The sequence below is a fragment of the Trichosurus vulpecula genome, chromosome 1 (genome assembly GCF_011100635.1).
Source record: "Trichosurus vulpecula isolate mTriVul1 chromosome 1, mTriVul1.pri, whole genome shotgun sequence".
In the NCBI taxonomy this organism is placed as follows: Eukaryota; Metazoa; Chordata; class Mammalia; order Diprotodontia; family Phalangeridae; genus Trichosurus; species Trichosurus vulpecula.
Genome location: NC_050573.1, coordinates 488,827,965 through 488,833,185, shown reverse-complemented (window position 1 = coordinate 488,833,185; position 5,221 = coordinate 488,827,965). Strand labels below are relative to the sequence as shown.

At 36.8% G+C, this 5,221-nt stretch overlaps 1 pseudogene; it reads right to left on the bottom strand.

Moving 5' to 3' along the window:
- Positions 1-1,208: 1,208 nt before the first annotated feature.
- On the bottom strand, positions 1,209-2,109 carry LOC118840393 (annotated as a pseudogene).
- Positions 2,110-5,221: the final 3,112 nt, after the last annotated feature.

Genomic DNA, 5,221 nt, shown 5'->3' with positions numbered 1-5,221 from the left:
ATATCTTATAATTTCAGTTTTTCTTTACATTGGAAGCTTTCTATAATTATTTTGAAGGTGGAATCAAACTACCAACAAATTTCAAGTATATGGTTTTATGCTATACATCTTCATCTTCTTGCCTTTCCTCTGCCCTAAGGCCTGCCTTCCTGATTGGTGTGTTCCTAGCTCCAACCACTGTTTCGTTAGGGGTACCAACCATGTTCACTTCACTCCTCCTGTTGTGTGTTTTTTTCTCCTATTAGAATATAAGTTCCTTGAGGGTGAGGACTGTCTTATTTGTTGTATCTGAATCACTAGTACTTACTATAATGCCTGACACATATTAAGCACTTAATAAATGTATGTATATATACATATATATATATCTGTCTATTTCCCTGTCTATCCATCTCTCTATCACCTGCCTATCTGTCTACCATCTATCTACCTATCAATACATCTTTATATATAAAAATATGATCATAGTAACAGAATATAAGTAATGCCCAAGGACCAGCATGATTAAGTACACAGAAGCTAAGGGTCAGCAAATTGCCCAGGATGTGCTTAACTCTTTGTCCACAGTGTCTCACCAAAGAGAGAGAGAGAGAGAGAGAGAGAGAGAGAGAGAGAGAGAGAGAGAGAGAGAGAGAAAGGTTGCAGATACTTCCCCCTCCCCTTTTATTTTTTTCTCATAGACCTGTGATTTCTTTTATAATGGGAAGCCCCAATGAAGAAACTCCCTCCACAAATAAAGACTGAGGTCAACTCTTCAAAGCTTTTTGAAAATGCTCTAAATGCATATCAAGGATAACCTCGATTAAAATATAAGATGAGAACAGGAAGTCTTCTGCAGGTGATTTTCGTACTTCATCCTACATCTTCATAGCCATATAATTGAAAAAAGTTTGGAAAATAAAATCCAGATGTGTTCATTGTTTGTCAATTTTTTTTCCAAGTCATGAGCCTGGGGCCTTTATTTGCCAACTCTCGTTCTACGAGGTTGTGATGCCCTCAGCCTAAGCCCAAAGGGCAACTTTGGGAAAGACCAGAGGAATCACTGAGGCAAAGGTTCTACAGACTTGGGGCCCAGTTGCTGACCCACTGACTGCTACAGCCTGGCCATTGTGTCCAAAGGAAGCCAGTGGGCCCTGTGGGCTGGGGTGGGTCATGGGTCAAATTCCTGGTGAAGCAGCCTGTGGGCCCCCCAAAGTGAGAGGAGCCCCTCACTTGGGTGGGTCTGTGTTGATGCCATATTTTTCCTTCAGCAGCTTCAGCTGCTCCTCCTTTTCCTTCATGTCCATCTTCTGGAAAGCCCTGTTGGCGCTGTAGTAGAGCAGGGCTGCCCAACCTGAGGTTATATTAGGGACTCATTAAAATAAAATAATTATTCAAGGGCTGCAGCCAGAATAAAAAATACAGTACGCTAATAGAAAGTGGGGGAACACGTGTCATCAATAAGAAAGGCAAAGGTGCAAAGCGCGAAAGCAAACACAAAGCAACAAAGCAACAATATAACAGTGTTAAGGTAGGTGAATACTGACCAGTCTGTATCGTACAGATGGAACACATCCCATAGAACGATTGAAAATTCCATGCCATATGTTCAGTCCATAATACTGCTTAAAAACACCAAAGAAAATTAATATCAATGAGATTTTTTATTAGTGATGGAATTAAAAACATCTAATACACATTCCATACAAATTATTATTTTATTTTTTTTTCCACTCATGAAAATTAAAACCCACAGGCAGGTGGCATAAAATCACACTGTGGATTAGGCCCCTGGGCCATATTTTGGACAACCCTGTAGTAGGGCATCATGGGGTAGTAGTTGCACACTTTGAAGCCTCACAGGTGGTCGCAGGCGTTCTTAGCTTCGAAGACGTCCTCAAAGACCAAGTAGGCCATGCCGCAGTTTCTGGGCGTGTTTCTGACACGGATCTGGTGGATGGGCCCATACTTGTCGAAGATGTCATACATCTCCTTGTTCATGATCTTGTAGGGCAGGTTGTGGACGTAGAGGATGTGGTTCACCTCAGCCAGGAGCTGGGTCTGGGGGGCGAGTGAGTGAAGGTGCACAGTGAGCACTAAGTGGATGCAGAGGGTCTTGGGGCGGCGCATGGCCCATTGTTTGTCAATTTGAAGAAGAAACTTGACTATCTTCTTACAATATGTCTTCTCTGTTCCCTGAGCACTTTAGTACTCCAGTGTATCTGTCACCTCATCAGTTTGGGAGTTTTCTTCAACATTATAGATCACAGATCTATGCAACTCTTGTCCATGGCTTGCCTTAAGTTTACCACTGGGGGTCCACAGAATGTGTTGGACGTCTTCCTCACTTTGTACTAACATCTCAAGGGTGCAAGTAGAGCACTTTGGCTGTCTTCCTGTCATCCATCCTGACCTATCACCCAACTCCTATGTAGAAGTTAGAATTAAATAATTCCTTGATAAATTCAATCACAGGAAGAAAAAAAAAGCTTCAATCATTCTCTGTCAATTATCTATATCAAACATAATAGCAAATATTCATTGAAATGGGGAAAAAAGTGAATATATTATCAACAATGCATTTATTGATGCCTCATGTAGATTTGAAATTGAAGAATTCACATTCAAAAATGATGTCTTTGCTCTGCTTCTGTTTATATGTGGCATAATGCTAATTTTATCAAGTTTCAAAATAACATAGAGACTTCTCAGTAAGATCTGCTATTGTACAACAGAGATTGATCTAATAACTCACAGAGGAAAAATAAGTATATAAAGAATGTATATTGCTAGGATTATGAAATGCATTTAGGTAGGAGGATTAGAGAGTTGGGCCTTTAAGAGACATATGTTTTAAATTAAAGCTATCAAAAATGTCCAAATTTATTACAAAAATAAAATTCTCTATGAATGGGATATTCAGTGACTCATGTTTGCTGTGAATCAAAGTGAACCAAAATATTATTATTAAACATAGAGCTATAATATTGGGTGCTACCAAGAAATAATATATTTCTTCTTGCCTATTTTGGTAAGGTTCATAGGAATTCTAGGGCTTTTTTTACATGTTTATTTTAAAGGATTGGTATTGTTGATAACCCGGAAATATTAAATGAATATTCAAATATATTAAAAAGTTTGACTTTTTGAATTGCCAAAAAGGAAATTGTATTAGTATGTGTTTCTTTGCATGTGAACAAGCCTATCAGAAGTATCATACTATAGTGATTTTGCAAAGCCATATTCAAAGTAGGATACATTTTCCTGAATAAATAAAAGAAGTGTATGTTGCTAGTACACAAATCTCATTTATAACTAAGGCTGTGTCTACATAAAGCCAAAACAACCAATAAATTCTGGCAGACAATCAGTCAACCTGGTTATATGACTCAATGAATCAATTCAGTAAAATGGTAAATGTTCACAGCCTAAAGGAGTACTTCTTAGGATCAGAAGATCATTAAGACCTGGGAGGGACCTTAGGAAGACTTGAAAATTCTCTCGGTGCTGCTTAAAGTCTCCCACTTTAATATGATATAGATCTAATGTCAAATTAAGCTGATTGAATAGGTGATCTGTCAAACAACACCTTCTATTTGTCCTGGTTAGCCTAATGGTGTCTATTTTAGTTCTTAGACCTCAGAGGTTGAAGGGGATAGGGAACACTTGCTTTTCTGTTAACTTGTTCATTTCATGTCATTGACAACTTCTATCTAGACTTAAAGCCATGTCATCTACCTCATTTAAAATGGTGAAAATCATGACCTGTGTCCCTGTAGTTCTAGCTATACATCTTTATGTGACTCTCTTTCTCTGTCTCTCTCCCTCTGTCTCTCTGTCTCTCTTTCCCTCCCTCCCCCTCTCTTTTTCTAATGTATAAGTATACACACACACACACACACACACACACACATATATATATATATACATATATAGACATATATGTGTATATAAAATAAAACAAATATACGTCTATATTACATTTACTTCTGACAGTACAAAACTCTGGGATAGCTATGCAGAATATATTTGTTAAAATTACATTGAAAGTCTTCTTACATATAGGATGACATATGTGCTGGGGGGTGATTAAAGTTTCTCATTTTAGGTCTTAAATTTTCCTACTTTGAAATGTTGATTTAATCCCTATGGGAGAGATTTCTCACTTCAGTGTGAACCTTTTGGCTTTTTGTTGATTGAAAGATCCTTGGCTCAGCAATGTAATGAATTAAAAATGCATTTTTAAAACTTAGATTGACCTTATATTTTGAATATTCAGTATTATCACCTAAATCAGGACAATGTTCATTAATTCACTAAATTTAGGCAATGTCACTTTCTAAACTCATGGCTGTTACTAAACATTACGTAAGTGAGCAATAGCAATACCTTACAACACATAGTCTTCTATATTCAGAAATAATTTTTCAGCTATTTTTTAAATATCATCTTTATTGATGGCTTTCCTCCATTCTAGTACAGTCATTTCTGGAAAACAAAACAAAGCAAAACAAAACAAAACTTGACCCTCTTCAGTTTGAATCCTTCCTTGTGACCAAGAAAAGCATTAAACTAAAACATCCAACATAATGACTACATATGTTAATATATACAACATTCTGTTCTAATAGTTCCCAAGTCTTTGCCAGGAGTGGGGACTTTACATTTCATCATCTCCTTTTCGAACCTTCATGGGTTTTCCAGTTACTAGGAGTTATATTTTCTCTTAGGCTTCTCTTCATTTGGAGATAATTTTGAATTTTTTTTCCTTCTGCTCATATTGCTCCCTAATAATTCACACAAATCATTTAACGTTTCCCTTAATTCCTCGAAGATGCTATTTCTTACCGAACAAAAATATTCAAATATACCCTTATAATGTAGTGCTTAAAAAATGAAACCAGCCATTCTCCAATTGATGAACACTTTATGTCCATTTCTTGAGTACACAGAGAGTGTAGCTATAAATATTTTGATAAATATTGGACCATTGTTTCTGTCCTTTGAAGTATATACCTTCTAGTAGAATCCTTAGTTCAAGCACTCAACCAATCAACCAAAAAGCATTTATTAAGCAGTTACTCAAATGTGATTGGTTCTGAGGAAATAAAGACATGGATGAAAATCTTCACTATCAAGAAGCTTACATTCTGTCAATGTGAGAATAGCTACATAAATAAGTGCAACCTTGGTGTTTTGGGGTTATCTATACCTACTGTAGTACCTTTCTTCTTGCATATTG